The sequence below is a fragment of the Anopheles maculipalpis genome, chromosome 2RL (assembly GCF_943734695.1).
Source record: "Anopheles maculipalpis chromosome 2RL, idAnoMacuDA_375_x, whole genome shotgun sequence".
Taxonomy (NCBI): Eukaryota; Metazoa; Arthropoda; class Insecta; order Diptera; family Culicidae; genus Anopheles; species Anopheles maculipalpis.
Window position 1 is genome coordinate 12187788 of NC_064871.1, and position 25342 is coordinate 12213129.

The following is a 25342-nucleotide window of genomic DNA, read 5'->3' on the forward strand; positions in this document are numbered from 1 at the left end:
GCTGGTGGAAGGAATCGGGCGCTAAATTCGACTGCCAATGTGAATTGTACGGCCGCATAATTCAACCCATTGGCAACATAAATCGTACGGATAGAGGATTGTGACCGAATGAGTGCGTGTGAACGCCAGAAAGCAAGCAAATTAAATTCGTCACTAAAAGAAAGCGAGTAGCATTTAATCAGACGCGTATTTTATGTCAATTTTTGTGTAGAAATATATTTCTCAATTTTTCGAATTATATTTCCTGAGAAAATTGAGCTCACATCGCTGAACATTAATATAAAATTAGAGCTGTATATTATAAAACACTTTGCATGAATATTTTAAAAAATAATTCAAGACTGTTATTTGAAAAAAAACATAATTGAAGAAGAGCTCTTAAGAGTTGACTTACAGAAATTAGTAATTGAATAGAAGCTAATTTGCCTATTTGCTGTAAAGGATGACTTTTTTACCATTTCCTGAATTCCATGATTTATTTTCCGTGGAGTTAATTTTCTATTTTGTCAAGACATTTTTAAACACTGTCAACAAAGAAATCCTATTTGTGTTTATAATCGTTTTACTTTCAATTTTTTCCAAAAACAACAAAACATTGATTTGATTTTAATTAAAACAAAAACGACTTTCTTTTCATACTCACAGACACAACATAAATAATTCATTTATGACAGTTTCTCACGCGAAGTGTCCGAAATGAAGTGAAAAGTACAAATATATTGTAATTTTTATGGTGCAAAATTAATATTAAATTCCACTCCATCCCATAAAACATAAAAAGTAATAAATAACATCGATCAATTCACTCGCTGAAAGCTATAGCCATATCAACTCGTGTAACGTGTCCAGTCCACACAACAGCATCACCACGAACGTCGTTTATCTCTTGTTTTCAATCAATCGATGTCTGTTTTAGCGTTATTAATTTTGAAACGTGGATGAAAAGTTTTGCTACCTTATCTCTTGTACTTGCACAAGAAAACTTACACTTCACTCTTGAAGGGGCAAAAGTAAAACAGCAAAAAAACATCTTTCTTGTGCTTTTCTTTTAAAAAACAGACGTGCTGATGAAAGGATAAAACTTATGACGCTGTCTGCAGAAAGGGGAAGAAACGTTCCGGCTAATAGAAATGTTGTACAATCGGCAAGGATGAATGTGTTGCCAAGGGAAATAGAGAAACATATTTAGCAGAAAGCTAACCATTTCTAGCCAAATGGAAAGGCATCGACAGAGAAGAAACTGTAAGTGAAAAAGATTTTATAAAAGTCATCACCATTCACCACTACTCTAGCGCTTTATCCTTCTGTCAAGACAACGGCGTCAGCTGACCAACAACAACGAGGACGAGGACAAGAAAAAACTCTATTTTCTCCGTTTCATTTCAAAGGAACAAAACCGAAAGTAGAAAAAATTGAAAAACTTGTAAAATCCCATCCTTTAAGTGATCCTTTCGTAACACGCTTGAGAGAGGGAGAGAGAGAAAAAATCACTAACCCTGGACCAAAAGCTTTCAGAACAATTCTTTTCAATTATCAGCTAGGGGCATTAATCAGACTATATTAAAAGGATATAACTTCATTAAATCGCGCTTTAATGCTGTCTCTATCGCTCCTGCCCGAAAGCAAGCCCGTAGCATTATGTAAGCCGTTTAAGTGGTTGGTTCGGTAAATGGAAGGGAAGGAAAAATCGTCGAAGCGAATGTGAAATTCCTCTATGATATATCCTTTCACCGTTGCGGTGGCACGTTTCGGCAGATTTTGTCTAAAGCGAGGTTAAGAGGTAGTTTTTTGAAAACAGACACTATTCCCGCGTCATCGCTGCAAAAAAGGAAAGAGTTCTAATCGAAGGATACGCCTGATAGTGGGATATTTTACGTTAAAATGGTCATACATTATATTCCGAAAATTCAAACCTGATACAACGTGTCGATCGATACAATGGAAGTTTTCAGTGGAATTTTTAAAACGAAACTGGAACTTCTTTTTTGTGGAACTTTACTATCGTATAGTGGAATTTTGCATTCAATTAGGGGAATCCGAATGCTTCACATATCCATTTGAAACATTCGCCTAAGCCAAACTCTTGTGAATTATAAAAATATATTGGAAAAAAAAATGAAAACGAAATTTTCAATTATTTCAATAACCAGAAATGTGAAAATAATGTAAAGTCTAAGAAAAAACAATACAGAAAAGCAAATAAGCAAATGCTTAACAAATAGGTAAAAAAAACAAAAGAATAAGTCATTATTGTTTTGATTATGACGGTCCAATGCCGTATTGTCAAGAATAAGTCATTACTAGGTTGAAGAATTTAAATAATTATTCTGAATATTTTCTTTTCATCCTTTTAACGTCCAACTATACAGATCTCCATTGCAAGTTTTTTTTTTAAACTTCCAATCGCTACTACCAACCCCAATATCTCTTAGCTAAACCCATCGGCGCTCGGTTAAAGTGATCCGAAAAAGTTGAGCAAAAGATTGGCGCACTTCACCGTTTCAGCAGCACCGAACCACTCTATCCCAGCATATCGGCGATCTGTTCGTTTTTTCCCCTTTCATCCTTCCATCCTGCAACCCCGTTATTATCTTCGGTTCGGTCCCGGACTTTCGGGAAAGAATCTCGCGCGACTACAGTGCCTTACACCTTGTACCGTCTTTCCCTAACTGAACCACTTCCGTTTAGGGAACGGGTTAGCTGATGGCGCCTTTTTGGCGCACCGTCTGATTTAAAAGAAGTCAGCACTGCTGTTCGCTCGTCTTCGTCGACCGCCACAGTCTTACGGTACACACCTCACCCGCAGCCAATATCGCATTCTGCATAAAACTTTTTAATCGAACGCGAGATGTGTGAAGGATGAACAGGGTGGTGGGTGGTGATGGTGGTGGGTGCTGGAAGAGAGCGCAGGAGAAAGTATGTTGTCGCCGTCGACAGCGACCGGAGCGTGCGACCGAAAGAACAGCAGCAGGAAGGAACATCGCGAAACGGAAACCCCTTTTTCGCCACAACTTTGCGAAGATCGATGCACACAGGCGGCGGCACTGGCTTGTGTGACTTGACGTAACGCAAGTTTATTACAATGCAAGCCTTCTGTCTGTCCGCAGGAATTAATTCCATTAGTCTCGCTGCCAATCTTGCTCCCCAAACCCACCGGACGTCTCAGCACTTTGGACATTCGTGTGTAAGCAGCAGCAATAATTATTTCATTAACAAGGATTTTTGCTTTGCCCACTATCCATTTGGACGGGAAGTATCACACAAATCAAATCTTTCCCTGCCTTTGATTTCTCTAATGAATATAAAGTACAGCCGCAATTGGCATCGGGTAAGCTCCTGTGCTCGCTGCATGAAGTTCAAAATCTCAGCATGACAAGCATAAGCTCCAGCTGGAAACGAACCGCATCTTGTCTATGTACATTCCTGACCGTGTGGTTTCCTTAGTGCAGGAAACTTCTATTTATCATTTGCGCTCGAAGGTTTGCTCTTGCAAACGTCTACGCATTTTTTTTTTTTTGCTACTGTGTTGGCTATCCCTCGGTGCAATTGAGCACAACTAATGAGCATAATGTGGTTCCGCGACTACTTATTCTCCTTGCCTCACGCGATTTTCGTCCACCATTCTGCCCTGGCGGGGGAAATCCCGAACATTTGAAGTTGATACACATTTAATGACTCGAATAATTCGCCATTCGCGGAGGGTGATGGTAACGAGAGATAGTGAAAAAAAAGTACCATCTGACTCACATCACGAACCGACAAAGAGATTACAATTGGCTAAAATTAGTGGGCAACAATTGGAATGGAAAATAATTAAACTTATGACACGATCATGGTTGTGCGTCTTCTAAATGAAGCAACTATAAATAATCAAGAGTCTCCTATCTGGTAGTTCCCAAAAATAAAATTATATACAACTTTTTTAGCTTAAAAGAGCTAAATTAAAGTTATTCGGCTTATCCCAAAATATCCCTCTTTCGTATCGGATTTATTTAATTTTGCAATTATTAAATGTTATTTTTTGTAGGTCTCCAATCTCTTTGTAAGATAGGATTGCCAGTTTTTCAAAAACACAATTTTTGCAGAAACATAACTGAAATACCGTAATGTCCTCATTAACATATCTTCCAATACCTGTCAGTATGTTGGTGTAAAATCGTTTTACCACATACTTCATTGCAAATAAGGCATTTAAGCCTTCCAAGATATCTTTTGCAGTGATGCCTCTCTTGGGCGATTCCCAAGGACTCGTCAGAGATTTTCGTCGCCGGTCCGTCTTCAAAAAATTTTCTGAAAGATTCCTTTCGGCCAAGTGATATATGTCACCGATCAGTGCCCCTGCAACTACAGTGGCGATCATGACCAGTTGTGCTCCGTCCGATCCGCCAGTTTTCGAAATTCAATCCCTTTGACTCGATAGTACGGGTAAGCAAAACCTATAATGTCTACGATGACTTCAGCCCAAAAATATAAATTTTTTTGGTAGGCTTCTGTGAAACAGGCAAGCAATTGCTAGCAGTTAAACCGAAACAGGTAAACACATTCACAAGCATTTGAAGGTTGATGCTAAACATATCTTAAATTTAAAATTGCTATTCACATAAAGCCGTGTAATTGCGTAAAATGCATATCAATGTGATATACACTTTAACTAGTTAAAATTGAAAAAATCTGTTTGAGGTTTTACTCTTTGATTTTACTCTCGATACTAGCTTTGTTGGCCTACAATAAATCAATGTTAAAAATAACGAAATAACGTAAAATGTTGTACGAAATCGAGACCCACTATTGCTGTTGCCTTCATTAGTGGCGTCCTTTACTAGATTTACTACATCATCATCATCATCATCATCATGTTGGTCTGCTCTTTTAAAGAGCACGTTGTCGCGACATGACCCGGTCAACAATAGATCTCCAGGAAACTCGATCCCTGGCTGCAGCTTCCCATCCATGTAGGCACTCGATCTCCGACAGGTCTCCTTTACCCTGATCCAGCCAACGAACTCGCTGTGCTCCCCGACGCCTCGTGCCGAACTGGGCTGGGAGTCGCTGACGAATGCCTTCTTGTCGGGGCATAAGTCTGGCATCCTCATAACATACCCCAGCCATCGTATCCTGCCGGTCTATTATCGTCAGGATGCCCGGTTCTCCGTATAGCTCAGCAAGCTCGTGGTTCATCCTTCTGCTCGAACACACGCGACGCTCAAACAAGCCAAGAGCGTTTGAATACTCCTCTCGGATGGTCCAAGACTCGTGGCCATATAGGACCACCGGGCGAAACAGTGTGCGAAATATCTCACATTTCGTGCGTTCTCGAAGTCTTCTGGATCTCAGCCGACGGTGATGGCCGTAGTAGGCACGATTCCCCTGAACAATGCGTCTCCGGATTTCGCTGCTGACATCGTTATCCGAAGTTACGACAGTCCCAAGATAGCAGAACTCCTCTACTACCTCGAGGTTGTCGCCGTCGACTAACACACTGCTTCCCACTCGGGCTCTATCACGATTAGAGCCTCCGGCAAGCAGGTATTTCGTCTTCGTCGCATTGATCATCAATCCAATTCTTGCTGCTTCACGTTTCACAAGGGTGTACGCCCCACACACCTTCGCTGTCGTCTTGCCAACGATGTCAATGTCATCGGCGAAGCCAAGAAATTGAAGAGTAGAGAATCGTGCCACGGATATCGTTGTCTAGCTCCGCGCTTCGTATGACACCTTCCAATGCTATATTGAACAGTAGACAGGAGAGTCCGTCCCCTTGCCTCAGACCCCTGTGAGATTCGAACGATTCGGACAGCATTGTGCTCTCGGCACTTCTGGAGGATCTGCCGAAGAGTGAAGATTTGGTCGGTGGTGGATTTGCCTCGAACAAACCCCGCTTGGTAGCTGCCGACGAAATCTGTAGCAAGTCTGCAGAACAAGATCTGGGACGTCTAGATTTACTACTACAAGGATAGTGAAAGAGACTGTTCTCCCGTAGAAAGGACTGTGCAATGAGCCACTAGTTGGTCTGCACGACCAGCAGTCTTTAATGCAGGAAGACGAAGAAGAAGAAGAAGAAGCATGAAACAACCCAAATTTGCAACTATATTTCCAATACAATTAATATCAATGCATAAAATAAACATCATCAACATTAGACGATTACTTTTAGTACGGCATAAAACCCACCTAATTGGAGTCTTGTGCGAGAATGTATTTATCTATATCACCCCATTGTGCGATTTACATCGCTCGATGCAAAATATCTTCCCCAAAACATCAAGATCACTGATCGTAAAATAATATCCTCGGGCGTTTCATACGCACACGGCGGGCAGTAGCAGCAGCACCACCAATAAACAAAAAACTAAATACGTTACATTAAATCTCCGCTTTTATGACAACTCACTTCAATTGGAGCGTGGTAATGGTGGGTAAGCAGGCAAAAAAAAGGGGAGAAAAGAAAACCTACTCTTCACCATCTTTTCACGCAACACGGAGAATGGAAATAAACACACACACATACGAGCATTAATCAAATCGTAGCATTAGAGAAGAAGCCCAACCTTAAGTGTCCAATTCCTGCCTTTCCGATAAGCTGATGCTCAATTATCCTTGCTTGTGGTGGTGGTGGCGGTGTATGTATGCCATGATGGTATATAGAGTGTGACTGATTCCTTTTTTTCTCTCTCTTGGTAGAGAGAAAAAAATCAATGTAAATGAAAAAAAAAACAACACCGAAGGCTCCATCCAGTCACCCCAAAACAGGCGGTGAACATTCCGGGGGGAAAAAAAAGGTTACCGAAAGCGACGAAAAACCGTGGCGCTGCTTTGTGAGGAAGTTTAACATTCGTGTCAACTTTTTTAGTGACACTGATTAGGTTTTATGACTATGGGAAATGTGGAAATGCGGCCTGCAACATACATCCACAATCGATGGTGAAAAAGTTTGTCTTCCCGGGCCGACCTAGGTCGGCAGCATTTTAGCCATCCCATAAAGGAAAGTCAATCTCTTTCCGATAACGTACTGTCATCGTAAGCGCTTTTTTCATGGCTGGTGTGCTCTTTATTATTTTTTCCCCTTTTTAGTTCCATCCGTTGGGAGCAAAAAAAAAAAAATGATTGGAGCTACTAACGAATGCTTTATGCATCCGAATATCGGCAAGTGAATTAGCAGGACGAATCCGGAGGCAGACCGAACTGGCCGGGAAGCAGTATACCGTGCCGATGTAATATTTGCGAACTTTTGTCCAATAATCGTTTGGCCTGCGTTGCGGTGCGTGTTGGAGCGAGCAGTGCACTGATATACGGCCGCTTGTAAATATAGATTAAATAAGCCGATAGGAATCCGGAGCTTCAAGTGGAGCAAAGTTAGATCACCTCTTTGCAAACGGGACGGAAAGTTGTGTGCTGCACGAAAAGAAATTATGAGCAGTACCACTAGTCGAACCAACCATTTCCACCCTAAAGAGGCGGCCATCCACATCAGAGACTTACATCGATGACCGACCTAGATCGATCGGACGCTAGATTTTATTCCACTTCGCCTAACTAGTTTCGCGCGAAATGAGTATTCTTAGCCTATTTTGGAGGCGAGAGAGGTTAAGGCTGAAGCTGACAAGAGATGCTTCATTTATCCAATTTACGTTTATATCCCAGTACATTCATGGTATGGCATGGTAACTGGGGAATATTCTTCCAGAATTCTTTGTGACCTTCTCCGTGAGCAATGCTTCAAATTACATAACATTTTTATCTGGCATCAAAACTTCACGTTAGCCCTTGTAGCACCGAATGGCCTCCCGGGTGGAAATGGAAAAAAAGCAACAGTATAGAGTTATAAAACTATCGGCGATATAACCACACACACACACACAAACTCAGGAGCAATGTTTTGGGATTGTCAGTAGGGCGCTGGAGGAACTTATAATTTGTGTCATTCCGTGCGAGGGCGCGGGTCATATCTCGAACGATCGCGATTTTTATTTATGAATACGCCAGGAGATGGCAGCTGTTGAAATTCCCATCGTGAGAGGCGCCGCCACTGTTCTTGCTGGGGATCAGGTTGACGGGGGAGATAGGGAGTTCTCCTGAAAGGGGAGGAAGGCAGGTTTGCGTCGAGAGACGTAGTTTGCCGATGACAAACCAGAGATAGCCATTAATGGGAATGGGGATATCTGTGTGTTCCTGCAGAAGAATTTCCGCCAAGCTCGCACCACAATACGCAAGCAGTGAGTCAAGTGGGGAGGCGTCCTTCCCATTTCCCAGCAACATGTAGCAACAGGAAAAGGGGATTTTTTTATCGAAATCACAATCAAATCCTTTGATTGTTGGCACCACCCCCCTCAAGCAGGCCTCACAGCAGGGGTGTGTGTGTGTCCTTGAGTAAGGATCGCATTCCGAGAATGGGAAGGTCACCTTCATCGTTTAAATTGTTCAGTTCGATTTTTTTTTTCTGTTGGCCCTAACAGGTGACGCCCTTTAACCTACCGGCGTTTGAAGGCAAAAAAAAAAGCACGACACCGTGGCGATTTTCCACCAGTTTTTACGAAGCAAAAGCAGGCCACCAGGTTTTTTGGGATGGTAGAATTTCGAATGCGACTGTTCGGAGCAAATCGTTAGACAGACATACTACTGGCGCGACACCTGCGCGACGTTGTAGGGGTGTATATGGAATTGGTAGGTGAGACATGCCCCGAGAATTACGTCTATGACAGTAGGTGGAACAAATTCTCTTCTGACAGTATTAAACGAGGGAGGCTCGAGAATTCCATACGCTTTTAGAGCGTAGACAACGGATTGGAATTTCATGTGGTTTGTGTAGGAGGTGTTAACACAGGTTGAAAAATGTAGTTTTGTAAAAAGAGATCGGAATTGGTTTAAAAATCTTTTGGTAAGTGAAATTTATTAGCATACAAAGAGTTCCTTTATGCAAAATCGCTGCTTTTTCCCTATTTTTGCTCTTTAGAAGATTCCGGATTTTAGACGTCAGGACCAGGGTTCACCATCCGGACAAATCCCCCTAGTGTGAGTACTGACTGTCCAAACTACGTGGTATCGTATAATTGACCTCGAATGTCGTTAAGCTACAAAGAAGATGTCTCTGGAAGTTAATACCTCGTCCAGAACCTTGGCAAATTCTGGTCGCTTCATGTACGCAACTGGTGCCACTACATACTACACAATCGGAATATACTGAGGATTATGTTGACAGGATAAAATAAAACTTTTGGTTTTTCTATATATGCTAAATAAAAAGCTTCAAATTAGTGATAGGATAGTCGAAGTCGGCTTCGAACCAAGGGCATGAACTAAGGTAAAACTTTTTTCCTTCGATGCTGCAGTATGTCAATAATGAACGAGTAGGAAGCGAGGGCTGTACACATTATGCCGTTGGTATAAAACTGTTAACATTAATTGTACAGAAGCTTTGCGAAAAAAATCCAGCAGCGAATTGAATATAATTTTTTTCGATTAAATGCAAATCCTAGCAGCTCCCGTACGCCAAGATAAATAAAAATTGTACCTCATTTTCGCAATACTTCCTTTTGATCGACTTGTTTACTTGTCTTAGCTATTTTTTAACAAATCATTTCATTGAAAAGGCCACTTAAAGAGTGAGCTAAGACCGCTCACACCACAAACAATGGTCCGAGGTTTGGCGATTGCAATTTTCCACCTTAGCAGCCGGAAAACCCCTAACGATTCGGTCGTGGTAAGCAAAAACGGAACAATTTATCGATATATCTATAAATTTATTCCCCCAACCCGCAAACACAACACACATGCGATGTACGCACGCTTCCCACCACCAAGGAACGCGGAACTGAACTGGAAGGAAAAGAGGAACAACAACAAAAAAGTATAAAGGACGAAGAAAGCAAAACCAACCCGGCGGCCCCGGCCACATTACGAAGAAAAGGGCTTCGGGTAAAGCGAGAGATTGAATTGCCACTATCGAAAACTTTCCCTGTCTTCTCCGTCGTGAAGAAGTTATTTCAAGATGCGCCTGTGTGTGTGTGTATCTTTATAAGTAGATAGGGACAGACGCAACGAGAGTTCCATTTAGAGGCAGGGATGCTGACGCCAGAAGCATCTACTAGTGGCTGGGTGGGTGGGTCTTTTCTACACATCTTTTTCCACCAGCTAGTTCCGTCTTTTTATTCTTGAAAAAAAAAAATTCTCCTTTCTTTTCTATACTTTTTTCACTCTCTTTCTCTGCCTGAAGCTCAACCCGGAAGCCAGTCTTGACGCAACGAAGAACCGCAAAAAAGGGACACTTTCTCACGTATATCAACCCCCACACGGAGTGAACCTTTTCCATCCCCTCCTCACCTTGCAGCACCCATGTCTAGCAAACGCAAGGAATAAAAGGCAGGAGGTAGACACATAGTTTCAAACGGCGCGCTAAACCCAGTAGTTGATCGAAGGCGAAAAAGTTCGATGTTCCACACCCAGCCACAAACACACACACACACACACACGCATTATCCCCCTAAAAAAAGAAGAATAAAAAGTAGAAAGAATGCTCCCCACAGGCACCAAGGCAGGTCGTGTCGCGTACCCGCACGAAGGTGGGTTGGGAAAATTCGAAGGGGGGATAGTAGCGCAGTGGTGTGGAGAAGAAAAATGATCCATTAATCTGAAACTCAACGTCTAGGTGGCGCCTCCAATCTTCAATCTCTCTTGGGTGGGTGGCCACACCAAGGTCTACGCAGGGGGAATGAGCGCCGAGAAACCGAGGACCCAAGGGTTGCGACGGAAAAAAGTAGCATCCTTCGGACAAAAAGGCATGGAGGCAGAACATTGGGGACGAGAGACAAGCCAAAAAAAATGTCCTACGAGTGAAAGGTACTCCTGTGGAGCGAATCGGCATGAGACATACAGAAGACCACACTATTTCTCTGGGAGTTCCTGGTCCTCTTTTTGCCATCCAACAGATACGGATATTGGTAAATTCAAAACTGCTCCTGATGATTCGCAAGTACCCCCGTTGCGTGCGTCCTGTCCTTACACACATATAAACTCGGAGGAAAAATGGAACACGAAGCGTTTGTGGATGGAAAACTATCGACGAGGAAGGACCACACATCTCGCAGAACGACATCCTGCCTTCATGTGAGAATAGATACAGGAATGGCACCAAAATAAAAAAGTGGAAGAAAAACTGAATTCGATACGCGTTTGCCGACACGCTGTCGCATTCCGAGCATTCTCGGCATTTCCATACACGCGCGCCACAACCACGTGTTGTACTGTGTTCACGACTGCAAATAAAAAATCTCCCATTTTCTTTTTCCGCCCCGGAATGTCTTGAGAATGTTGTAGAGATTTTTAACGATTAACCTAAGAAGTTTGCATGTTGTTAGTTTAATAATTTTTTGCTCTACATCTATGAATTCTACAGCACTCTTTGAAGGCTGTGGTTCCTCCCACAGGAATTCACACGACGCAGTATAAGGGCGAAATGTTTTACGGGTCCCCTTTTTATACTTTCCCGAGAAGCTTATCAGCGTTCCTTCCTCAAATGGAAGAGATTTTTACATTCTTGCTTTTGCCACTGGTTTCCCAAGAAACGGCCCGTCCCATAAACATTCCTTTTGCGAATGAAGCGCAATCGACAGCGGTTCCATTCGTTAGAAAGGATCATTGCCATCGCTGCCGTCTTTTTTCCCCCGCCCTTACTCCAGAGATGACAGAGCTTCGGAGGACGGATGCTTCGTCCCGATGCTTTCATTACAACTCATAAACACTTCTCGGAGCGAGAACCCTCAACACAATTGTCACAACTTAGCGGATTGTCGAGATTTACACAATCGGATCAAAGGCCACACCACTCCAACGCACAACCAGGGTTGGTGGGCCACCAAGGTCAATCGGTGGATGCACAGTTGGTACATGCCGTCGCCCCATTCGTCGTGTACCATCCCCGGTACAGTGATGAAGTTATCAGGCCAAACACTGACAGGCCCATCTCATTCCCGGTGCTTGTGTTACATACCAATGCAAAGTGGCGTAAAACCACCATAACTTTGTGGTTTATGAAGCCATGATTAATTTTCCACGAAACGTATCATCATCATCTAGATCGCCACAAAACCGTCCATCGGGGTTTGGAGGTTCATGCCAGCGTCACCCGAACGTCTTGTGGGAAGTAGTCGTTTTTGTTGTATTTTTTTTTTTTTTGAGCTACTTTCATTATATTTTAATTTTTAAAACATTATTCACTTCAACGATAAGCAAAATGGACGAAAAGGACATATTGCTCTAGCTGATACGCTTCAGTAAGTATTGCTCTTTTGTCTGGGGGAAAGAAAATCGCCTCCATAATGTCCCGCTCAAACAGGACTGCTGGTGATGACATTACAGTTTTTTTTATTATGTTAAACATGGAAAGAAACATTTTTTAAAAAGAAATTATGAATAATCACTTGCACAAAATCGATACTTACGAGAGAAAAATGTATGCTTCGCATTACCATGACGTGGTGTTTCAGGATGCTTACAACAGTGGCTTTGCCGTGAAATGAATTCTAATTATAATGGCACACCGGGCAAAATATGACAGAGCAGATATAAAAATCTTCAATCTTGAACAAAGTAGCTGTAAAAATCTACGCCTTATAATATTACTGTGTTCATGTGTCTCTCCATAAAAAGGTATAAGAAGAATATTACAATAAGATCTTAAAATATTATCCTGGTCACGGCACCAAATCAATAAATTTTTGAATAGAGTTTTATCCTGGTCATGGAGCTCTAAATTTAAAAATAACTCAACTGTTCGAATTCTAATTTATCTAGACTTCGTATCCTGGTCACGACACCAACATTTCCATCTATCAGTAAATGGTTCAAGATACAACAATTTTGAAGAACATTTTCCATCCAATATGACCAAATTGCTTTTCTACCTGTTCCACTGTTCCGAGGCATCATCGATCGTCCGGTAGTGTATTTCGCTTCTTAAAAAGCCTATTATAAATGCGGTTGCCAAGCCGACGGGCACACTTACGTTTGACTGACCGATGGCGCGATTGATAGGCATCCCGGCACCACACCCTTCAAGATGGTAAGATGAAATTCATTCTAGACGTTTTTTTTTTTCGCTTACCCCATGTTCCACGCTTTGTACGATTTTGATACACATTTTTCAAACGCCAATGTCTTACTTTAATGGTAGTTGGAAAGTCGAGTTTAACGTACGGTCAACTGCAGGCACCGAAGCAATAAATCGCGTTGATCCAAACGATGGGCCGTATATAAAATTTCTCCACATACGCGCACAAAGCACATGGAACGAGAAGACCGATTTGACAAACTCTGAACTTGATGGTAGTATACTAGTTTGATGACGCTGGACGAACCGGTCTAATGTTGATAGTGAGTACCATTCCTCGAACCATCGATGGATGGCAAAGATCAACCACAACTGGTTGGTACAAAAACACACCCCAAAGTGGCCATATACATTACAAGCAAATGTTACAGTTTTCTACAGCTGACCGACAACCTTTCTTTTCCTCCTCAAAAAGCATTCCTTTGACCATGAATGTCAGACAGACATTTTTATTTACTTTTCCTCCTGCCCAGTTCCTGATGATGTCTTTCTCCCTTACAGAGGATCGTTCGGTTAAAAAACAAGCCCGGACAAGAACAAACACACCCGAAACCGAAGCCATGGGTGCACACAAAAATTTACTCCACGCGCTTCGAGCAGTCGTCGGCTGAAAGCATCCCAACCACCTCACCAGGTATTTTCGCTTCCAACTATCCCCACAGCCACACGCATATACGAGCGATTTTACATTTGAAATATCAAATTATCATATGCATGAGCAGCTCATCCACTATCACACGCCGGGTTAGCCTTCACCTCTGCGTTCGGTGAGTGCAGCAAAAACTTACCCAATATTGAATTAGTTTATGCTGGTGTGTCTTTTACCATCGTACACTCACACCCGTGCGTCATACCCACCAGGGGAAATATAGTTCACGTTTGCATTTTGGTCGTAAAGAAAAAGCTAGACTAATCCCTACCTGGGCGGATAGTTGGTAGAAACAGTTGTATAAAGGCAAAAGTTTGCAAAGAAAGTTTTCACTAAGGGTAGCGCTGTGCCGGTGCAAAAGGTAAAGATTCACCTTTGGTGCAGTTATGGCGGTATGGGAAGGTACACAGAAACTGCACTAAAAACTGAAGGTGTTAACTGTGCAACTGTACATGATGGATTGAGAAGATGGAGACGGGTCTGTGTGTTTATGGAGTTTATGAAATTTTACAAAATTAATAATAAAGCTGTCAAGAGGGTCTTCACCAAAACATGAAGTTTTCATATGTTTATAGATTGCAAATCCAATGACAGGAAATTAAACGATAAGAACGGGAAAAAACTCTACGAAGAAATCCTTTAGTCGATGTGGCAGCGGCGAAAGTCTACACACGTCACAACCACGTATCGAATCTCGTCTCAACTATCCAGCTACGAGTAAAATTAAATCAAAGAAAGCTAAAACTGCTGCACCAAAAAACCTCTCGAGGTTGTATTGCAAAAGAAGCAAAAATATGGAAACTCTACAAGGCATAATCTCATTTTCAGCTACCAGGAATCCTGGTCACGGCACCAACCAGCATAAAGTGTCCTATATGTATAATGCCCCGCGGTTTTTAAACGAGTTAAAGCGGGGTTAAAAAAAATCTAATCAAACTTCTCAATTGCATCATCCTCAATTGGTGGTGTATCAACCTGGACACCCCCATTCGGTCTATCCTTCAGCGATCGATTAGCGAACCGATAACGGTTAGCCATCCCACCTTATGGATGATAGGAGGAAGCGATTACATTATAATTCCTCCTTTTTTTTAGTACCCTTCAGAACCTACTGGTCATCTACTGCACACATGAAGGGATTACTTCGCTAAGGAAAAAATGGCACAAGTTCTTATCCACTGAGGGATAGGTTTACTCTCAGCAAATTGACTCACCTACGCCGGTGATGGACGATAAATATTTCTCGTAATAAGCGCTACATCGGACCGGAGAATCGTTCGCTCGTTCGAACTAGACATATGGGAGCGCTTGTAAGCTGAAAATTCGATTAAAAGATTTAACCGATTTTCCCTCCCAATCTAGAACAAGCACCAGGAACTATAGAGAACTTCCTCTTATCCAGATATCCCAACCTTGCCTTGTGCAAATAAAATTCCAGCTCTTCCTGCTGTTGAGTGTACCGAAGCGTACATGTTTGTGGTAATTGTTTACCTTTTTTTTTTGTTTTAGGGGGTGGAAGCACATCACAAATACTCCAGCAGTGCAAAGATGGACGGGAAGCTAGCAAAAAAAAAAAACCGGGAAGCTGCTTACTTGGGCTGTCAACCAGCCTATCTGTCAAATCTGTCCCGGGCTGTCGATAATGTCATACCATCAACGACACATTAAAGTGGATCGACTACCGTGTCATTATCGTGTTAAAGTGCGCGCATCACACCGTTGGCAAGAAGAGGCAGCAAAAAATGAAGTCGGTGCGCGTTTGGAGGGTTTAATGTTTGCCCCATCCGGGTTGTGCTCCGCGTACCATCTCCTCATCCACCCATCCGTGTCCAGTTGGCGACTCGCCCTCCGACTCGCCCTCCACCGGTTAGTACTTATCAGTTTCTTTTGTTGTCATCTATTGACAGATGAAATAATGATATGTTGTGACAGATTGGAGGCTTCCCTCGGTACGCTACGGGATGCTCGTGTGCTCGCTCAGCCAAGGTATTCTTTTACACTTTTTTTTGTCACCTCCCCACCCCTCCAGCTTATGTTCGGGAGCAGGCAGGCTTATATAGACCGCATTACTTTCTTTCAGCTAAAGTCCGCTTTCATCCTGGCCAATGTGGTCGGAGGGAGAATGTTGATGTATGATGGTTTATAAGGCCCAGCTTTTCGTAAACGAAGCAGAGAGGCCCTCGATGACACTTCACCCGGGGGTGTATGTGCGGCCAACGCGTGCGCCCCCAAGTACGATGACACGGCGGAAATGGAGCGTCTCTCCTTTATTGTATCGACTTTTTTCCTCTTATCTTTCTGCCACACATCACATGCCCCAATCATTACGGCCAACTGGCCCTTACTAAGAATGCAAACGCCTCCCCAAGAGACAAGTAACGAAAGAGGACGACGGGGAGGACGTGTAAATCCCTGTCAAAAATTAATGAGTGATAAACTGTTACGAGGGATTTAGGCACGGCCCAGACGTTTGATGTGCCGTGGCGAATCGCTTCTTAATAACGCTGCGTGCCACCATACCACTCCACCCGTGCATCTTTATTCTATTTTATATCTTCATTTTGTGTTTTTGCATTTATTGTTCCATTTCAATTATCTCGAACTCGCTGCTCTGTTCCTACTTCCTCACACCCCAAATGGGATTATTACTTTCGCCTCGGTGAAATGAGCAATACGAAGTACGGCGTTCCCTAAAGGGCTTCGTTTACAGGGGATTTCGCCAGAAGTCGGAAGTTAATAAATTATGTTTCACTTTAGCGGGCATCTGTTATGTCGTGCCGCCCCGCCCCGAGGTAATATTCCCATCACCACCGGTTTGGAGGTCAGGGAGAGATCGTAATGTGAATTCTAATAAAACGTCAAGTTGTCAGTAAATTTTTCTTTTACGACAATCATTTGTTGCCCGTATTGGTGACCGGTGGTGGTCCGCAGTAAAAAAAAAACCGTCCACTTCGCGAGCGAGTAGTATACATCGGAGGACACAATTGAATATGCAAATGTGTGCAGGAGGTGGTGGTCCACCCTCGTGTGTCGCACCACCCCGTAGTGAACGGCACAGAAACCGGGTACGCCACAAATCCATTTATGTGCGGGCACACTGCTTTCGATGGCGTCTTGCACGATCGGCCACGAAATGATTGGTCGCTTTATGGTGGTGAGAAGCGGGTGGATTTTATGAAGATTTGAGTGAGAACTGAGAAATTTAGCAAGATCTGTAAAATAAGTCAAAGTCCGTAAAATGTGCTATTAAAATAAACGACCATGAAAAATAAGGGAGGATGAAGAACGCACCTCCGTTGGAGACTGTGACGTTAGCAACACCAATAATATATGTTTTTTTCTTTAACCGAACACAACAAGATCGGTAAAACTAGAGCAAATCTCTTCGCAAAAAGGTCCAGATGCGGGAGATTGTGGCGCACCGGTCGACAGCGCAGGGTAGCTTATCAGACGGCAACTGGATGGACGAAGGTGCTAATTGACCGACGCCTAGTACTACGGCACCACCTCTAACATCCCGCACAAGGCAGCACAGCAGTTTGGAGTCAGTTTGAGTGAACACTTTTAAACGAAAATAAGAGATCCTGCAAACGAATTTGAAAAAAATGACTTATTTGTTGCATTGATGAACATTGTCGCTCGTTCAAACGAGATAGCCGGAAGAAGAGCTACCACGTGTGTGCGTGTGTGTGTTACACTTCTGATGTACGTACATCTCACCACTGTGCAAATTTTTCAACACAAAGGTTGTGTTTGATGTGAGCAAGGGTATCTTGTTGCATATTGATTTCTCTTATCGAAAAGATACTTTTGCTGATTTTTGTGTTATATGACTTTTGTACTTTATATCTTTCGCTTGAACAATTAACCAAAGCTTGTGATCTTTTTGTGCGAGTGTCCAAACCTTTCAACTGTAAAAATGGCTAGCACGCCAAGAATGTTGTCCAGAAATATTCAGCCCACTCTCATAATTGAGATCCTTACATGCTACAATGGAGATTGAGACATTCATTAAGAATTTGAAGAACAAATGCATATTTATATTAAGTACAAGTAGAAGCGTAGAGTAGAAGCTGAAACGGCGCCGGTCTTCACTTGGGAAGATCGGGATTCAAATCCCATCCTGAACGTTCCTCCGTAGTGAGGACTCACTATCCAACTAAGTGGTATCAGCTAGTCTAGTAAACCATTGCGATGACCGGCGTGTACTAGAAGGTTGTTCAAGCAAGAAGAAGACGAAGAAGAAGAAGAAAATTTATGTATCGCATGTGCTGTAGGAACAATCTAATATTGGGATCAATGATGACTTCAGCCTGTAAATTTGAAAATTCAAACTGGTTTCTGTCAAACCGTGAAACAGTCGCAAGTAGTTTGACAGTTGATGTACCAATAATGAGTGTTTTATAACATCAAACACTAATTAAGTGTCCATTAAAGAGCTTTAAATCTGTAACGAAGTTTGTTTCCGTCCTAACTAATGCAAAGCACTCCTTTTCAACCGAAAACTACCTCCCAACTTCATAGGTTTCCAAAATCTAAATTTACAAATGTCCTTCTTCTGCGTGCATCTTTTTACTCATGCAAATCTAACCACGATCGCTCGCCACTTAAAAGGAAAACCGCTTCTAACGGTGGTTAGATTTGCCGAAGCTAAACCAACAACCAACACTGACCATGAACTACCCACAGTTCAAACGTTGGACTTGATTTGGTCAGTTACCGTCCGGCGATGGGTCTCTCTGGACAGTTAACCGGTATCGTTTAGATGGCTTCAATCTACACCAGGCAAAAAAAAAAAAAGCTCACTTCAAACACATCCACGTAACGTTCCAGCACTGCTACTGCTGGATGCTCTGGTGGGCGTAAAAAGGTTCGAGACTTCAGCTTCCCGATGTCGGTAGTAGAACAAATAAATTTATCCATCGAGTAAACGGAGCAGAATGATGATGATACACGCTGTCGCACAAGAGAGTGCAGGTGGATTTTTGTTGCTTCTTTCGGCAGTCGGCAGTGAATCTCGTTTCGGAACGATAAAATTGCCATCCGTCGAGTTATTGAATGTGTGGTATTCAAAAGACAACCAATAAGTCCAACCAGACCCATCAAAGGTGCATCAACTCCCTTGCCTCTGTTGCGTGATTCTGATTGGGCTCGATCAGACATTCCGAAGGCTCTCGCCGTATGTGCTACAAACTTCACATTTAACCGTACCAAATCAAACAGTTGCATTGCAGTTGCAGACCAATGTACCAACCAAAAAAAAAGGCATGCATCAATCCACCGCACCCGTAAGCACCAAATCGAACACAGATTGGATGAGAAAATCAAATTCCTGCATCGGCCGCAATCGAATTTGCTGGCGAGTATCTCCCGGTGTACCGTTAGCGGTGCGAAAAAAACCCAAACGGCAACATATTTCGTTGTAGCAGGCAAAGGCAAAAGCGAAAAAAATCGCCCTTAAAGTCATCCTAATCGAATTTGGGACTCGATCGAAGTGATGCCACCGTTTGCCCACGATGGACACCACCATCATCAAGCTTCCGGAATGAATTTGACTTATTTGCTTTAATATATACGATTTAGTGTTTGCTTCGCCTGGGAGACACACTCCTCTCCTGTACAACCCCTATTGTCTATCGATCGTCACACGTCTTGGGTGTCCGAACTTCGCCACGAAAAGTCACACCAAACCTCACCAATCACTTCCTGCCCGCCGGACCGATTCAGTGTGTGTCCATCTAAATGGCAATTCCGTTGCCCTCCGCTATTGAGCCGTGCTACAGCTTCGCATGCAGAGTTCTTCCTCGCGCGAGCTTTATTTTTATTGAAACAAATGGCTTTCGGATGAATTGTCTGCCGGACACGAACGCGGTATCTCCCCGCATCCGCAACACTACCCACAACGGGTTTCCACGCCATTCTCATCCCCTTGTTGCGACCCGTGTCGTACGATAAGTCATTGAATATTGATTGATTTAGATTTAGTCCATCCGTCGGTCAAATGGAAACGGGGAAAGAACGCCATCCCGCACACACATACGTTCCCGGGCGCTCCCGGCCCCGGCTATCCCAATGTCCGATGAGGTGACAAATGGAGGCGCAACAAACTGTCAGGCCAATGAAAAAAAAACGCTGAGCGCAGCACCAGCCAGCAAACTGGGGGAAAAAAATATCTGAGCCTCTTGCAAGCCAAAACCAAGCATTTTTTTCTTTTGGCACCTTTCCAAGCATCCTTTCGCTGTGTGTTACTATTTAATTAAGGAATTTGCCCTAACAACCTCATCGTTGACTCTCGATACACCCGGGGACGATTTTAGCCCTTTTTGCTATCCCGGACAGGCGTGTAGCCGGCGAAAGGACAACACCGTGGCGTAATCGAGCGATATAACTAATGACAGCGGATCGGGCACGGTGATAGATTTTACTTAATCAAATGGTTTGCGTAGGTCACCGTTACTAACATTTAAGGAGCAAAAAAAAAAAAAAAGAACTGCTCCAAAATGTGCCCTGAAGCACACCATGGCAAAATCCGGGGTGGGAAATGTAATGGGATTTGTATTGCTGCATTTTATTTTTTCTTCTTTCGACCTGCCTGTTGGAATGTGTATGAAATTGGATGTATGCAAGTGATTTTTTGGGGGAGAATTTAAAAGGTCATGCTCCAGATTGCGGACAGGGCACTGACAGACTGGTCAAACTGAACCTTAAAGTGGTGATAGTTTGGAAGTTTTTGAAGAAAATTATTAATTTTTTTATTTATTTCAAAAACGACAGTCTCTTCGTACGCGGAGCTGATGCTGATGGTCATTGTAACAAATTTTGGTGAAATTATGGTTAGTAGAAATATCGAAAGCAGTAGTTTGAAAGTCGGATACTGATTTTAATTTCCGTCACTGTATGATGGATCTAATTACAAGTCATTGTATAGTGCTCTTCAATTAGTATTAGTATTCATATTACTAAATTATTTTTAAATTCCTTTTTGAGGATTGTATTCTATCACGAAAAATTAGCTAACTACAGCGTTAGAGCGAATGTACTAATACATATAATTGTTAATGCAGGGTTGATGCGGATTTTCTGATTTTTCCTTTTGCTAAATATGTAGCAAAAACTGCACTTTTGTGTGTCTTTTTGTTGAGTAGGATTCGTTCTATTTCACGTGGTTTTTTTTTCTTCTTCTATTTTATACAATGTGTCTAACTCCCAAAGCAATATCCAATTAACAAATACTTAGACGTCGGTCCCAGTCGATCATTTGTTGCGTACAACTTGTTGGATGACAAGAATAAAAATATTATTGTGCGTAAACAATAATGCTAATTAAAATGAATATAGGATGGCCCGGTGGTGCAGGCGACAGGCTATAGGAGAGGTAAGGTCTATAGCATAGGGGCCACATGGTGTCAGAGGCTTCGGTCTTCACACGGGACAGGACCGAGATGCGAATCCCATTCGGATCGTTACCCTGTAGAGAGCACTATGCAACTAAGTGGTATAAACAAGTCTAGTGAGTCATTCGATGCCCGTCATTGCCTAGTAGGTCATTACACCAAGAAGAAGTGGGGTCTCTGATGACTTAAGCCGCGTTTTTTTTTTTTCATATGTTTTGACACATCGAGGACTAATTGCTGCTTGCTTTTTACACAAACTTGCTAGTTAGCAATCGCTGTTGTCCAGCATCCACACAAACTCTCCTTCTCGTTAGGACTTTGACGCGTGCTTCCGACTTTAAGTGTAAGCATGCTCATCTTTATCGTATTACTTGCAGGGACATTCAACCATAACAGCTTTATACCACAAATACACCAAAAAGAAAGATAAAAATAGAGTCAACCCAACACACCAACAAAGAATCAACAAACTGGCCAGCACGAGAATAACACGTGAACATTCCATCAAACGAAACGAATGGCACACACCGCAAAGCATATGTCGTACAATAAGTCATCCCGATACACACACGTTACGGCTGGTGTGAAATTGGATACCATCCGGCATTGATAAGAGACGCACCAAGACGATCCTGAGAGCATAGCAACCTGTGTAGCAGTACGCTTCCTTGTTGAATTGCTGCTACCAGGACTCCCTACAGGACGATAGCTTCCTCATCCTACCAACGTTCCCGAACGATCCAGCCAAGCGTAAATGGGTACGATTTACACGGATATAAACCCTTAATTGATCGGCAACGGCAGCGATGCGGCAGCAAACAGGACACGACCAACGGTCGGTTTACCCGTACCAGCTAAACGACCGATTTTGATAGGTAAGTACGCACAATATTTTACCATCTAACGAGATAATTCTCGGTCAGCAGTCTAGTAGTCTCGAGGGTAATTTTTTTTCTAGTGCTTCCTCTTTACGGTTCATTCGTCGCCGGTACAGGATGGATTTCGATACAGCCGGAAGCTACGAACCATAGGAACGCGACGGGACGACCGTCTCCAAGACACTAGCCAACCGGCAAAGGCTCTTCAGTCAGTGTATTTCCCATTTTTTTTTTGCCCAATTTTCTGTCACTTTAATGATCTGTTAGCTGGCTTTTTCCAGTCTCGCCCGAGCTGCTTACGCGACATTCATTTGCATCTTCAATTGGTTCCCGTTTTTCCCCTCACGGATACTTCTCACACTCCACGATTTTCGTAACAAAGTATCACTTTCCTGTACTTGCTCCAGTTTTAAGTGCGCATTTGTTTGCTTTCATTTCCATTCAGTGCTAAAGCACCCCCCTCCCGGAGCAAAACGCGAGCGGAGGTGGAATAAAAACATCTCGAAGAAATTTTGGAGATTAAAATAAGGCCACTCCTTCCATTCTCCTTCCAAGGTTGGTGCAAAAAGACTTCCAGAACAAGACACACGCTTCCTCGCCTCCGCTTTTGCCAGGAGGATTTCCGAATTTTCCAGCACCTCCGATGGGCCAATTAGTGGAGCGCGTGCTGGTTATATTGCACAGCTAATACAGCCACATTAGGATGGCGCTCTCCTGTTCCCGCTCAATCTGACAACCTTTCCATTGCCGGTGTCGAGCGAAGATGATAGCAGCTTCACCAGTCAAACCCATCATCAATAAGGGCATGATGGTGTAGACAGTAAGACAAGCGTAACACCGACCCTAAGCAACAGACAGGCTGCTGCTCATCAGTGTCACGTGGTCGTGGTAGTGTCTCGTCTCGGGGATTCACGGACCGCGGGGTTGAAATGCGACCGAGCATACGGAAACCATTCGCTAATTATCATTATCCGATTAGCGTGAAACAGATTTCTTGCCGTCGTGTTTCCCCTCCAGAACGTTGGGCTGGCTGGCTCGTGGTGGCTTCCCTCGGGAGAATGCTGCCATCTTCCGGGCCTGATTCCGTTGTGAGATTCCGGACTCGTCATTTTTTGTTACAAGAAGGTTCTTTTTTGCTTTCTTTTCCATCTTGGTACCTTGTGCAGAGCAGGAGCAATTGGCAGTTCCGCTTCCACTGCGATCAAACGAAGCGTACGAAGGTGTTGCTTTTAATGCTTTGCATCATACCAATCGTCGGTGCTGTATCATAGCGCGCTGGTGTTAAATAGACTTCGCATTGCTGTGAAGCGTGAGAATCGTTGGGTTGACGAAAAAGTTCTGCTCATTTAATTAGAATATATCTTAACCGAGCATGATCGAGATAAGGCAAATAACAAGCAAGATATGGAAGAATTTTTATTTTTTGTATGTTACTAATAGTCATCACAAGAGGTAATGACAATATGGCGGTAAGCCGTAATACTTCTTCTTCTTCTTCTTCTTGGCGTAACAACCTCTAAGGTCATGCCGGCCATCGAAAATGGCTTTCTAGACTGCCGATACCATGTAGTTGGTTCGTCAGACCTCACTACGGGGGAACGGTCCGGATGGGATTTGAACTCCGGTCCTGCCGTTTGAAGACCAACGCCGCTGTCGCCTACGTACTACTAGGCCTATGTACGTGACCCGTAATTTTCATAGATACTTTTTTCAGTTTTACTAACATAAAATACCTATACAATCCAGAGAAAGTTTCGTATAAGAAATACAAGGCAATCCTGTGTTCCGCTCAAAATTGAAACTATAATTAAAGCACACTTCATTCTTTATCTAAAGCCAGATGGTTGATATGGTAATGGTGTCGATCATGACAGGAACGGGCATTGAATACCATCCGGACCGGCTTCCTACCGTAGACAGGAATGACTATCCTTCTTCCTCAAGTCATGTGAAGGAATTCAGCAATGGGATCTATGGTTTGGATTAAACCAAAGTAAGGTTATGAAACAAAGCCAGACTTTTTTTGCATGCATTTTGACGTTTTCTTCATACAAACCGATCAATCTGCGCCAAAAGCGTTCGATTTTTGTCGAGCAAAACAACCAAAAATTTGTTTCGTGCAAATGTCCACGAAAAATCGTTAATTTTGATACTTTTTGAGCGAGTCAAAATGTTAAGTTTCAGGCTTAGTGGTGATGGCACAGCTCCGACGCGTATGCCATAAGAAATATTTGTTTTAAATTTTAATAAATAATAATTGCTCAACTTTCTCCGAAGAAGCACGTAGCTTTTCGTACAACCTAAAGCCCACATATAACATCGAACATCTTACTCATTTTTCTTCCCAAATCGGAAGTTAACAACATCATCAGTACATCGTAGTGCTGTTTCGCCATCCTGCGGGGTGCATGCTTCCGGATGTCAACATACACACACATACACACATCGGAATTCTGCACCATATGGTAGAAAACATGGCCACATGCAACAGGCAGCGCGCAACTTCGGAACGTACGCCAACCATGCTCGTTACGGTTCATCATTGTGGGATCGTAAAGGCAGCCGCGCGTTGTATGTTGTACGGAATTATTTGCTCTTGAGTACTATTGTTGGCTGGCGTGAAGTTATTGCTGACTTCCAAACGAGCAGCACCGCACGCGCTGGATTGCACGCTGAGATGAGACGATGTAAGACAATTCCTTTCCCACCGCTATCCATGCCGATGAGTATTTCCATGCTAGGGTGTTTAGCATTATTTTTAGTACGAAACAATCGTACAGGCTCTGGTAAAAGAACGGTTTTTCTTCCGACAGCACTTTGGGTATTTATTTGTGTGAGAGGTTTTTTCTTCTTTCTTTTGAGTTGTTAAGTGTTTTTACTCCACAAACACGAGTGCATTTGCCGCTAACGATACTAAGCTTGCGAATGTGAACGATGGTAAGCTTGTAAAGTAATAGACCGAAGGAAAAAAATACTACAGTTTATACAAGAGCTTTAACAATATTTTCCACACGGTTCATTTCGCTGCTCACATTGGGTGGTATCGCGATCGGTGGTAAGAAACCCCAGTAAAAAACCATTGTTGACGTGCAATTTAGATTTTTCAGCTCAAAGCACTCAATTAGTCTGCACTGATAGGATTTCCTTTTAAAATCTTTTTTGGAGTTAGCAAATCAAAAAAAAAATGTTCATAAATCGTGCCTTTATTGAATCGATTTTTTCATGACTTTTTTCCACGCGTGCCACACGAAAATGGAGACGCCTGATCGTTTATTAATTCAGTGTGAAAAGGGGTTTCCTCTTCAAATCTCCAAACGTT

At 42.9% G+C, this 25342-nt stretch overlaps 3 protein-coding genes across 4 annotated transcripts in view; 2 read left to right on the forward strand and 1 right to left on the reverse strand.

The window, feature by feature from the left end:
• The window catches only part of LOC126560096 (uncharacterized), a 428080-nt gene that overhangs the window by 384285 nt on the left and 18453 nt on the right, over positions 1-25342 (forward strand). The gene's annotated exons all lie outside the window — the stretch shown is intronic.
• LOC126557104 (V-type proton ATPase 116 kDa subunit a 1-like) overlaps positions 1-25342 on the forward strand; it is a 263661-nt gene that overhangs the window by 81090 nt on the left and 157229 nt on the right. The gene's annotated exons all lie outside the window — the stretch shown is intronic.
• Positions 1-25342, reverse strand: part of LOC126557476 (forkhead box protein O) — a 48677-nt gene that overhangs the window by 5179 nt on the left and 18156 nt on the right. The window lies entirely within an intron of this gene.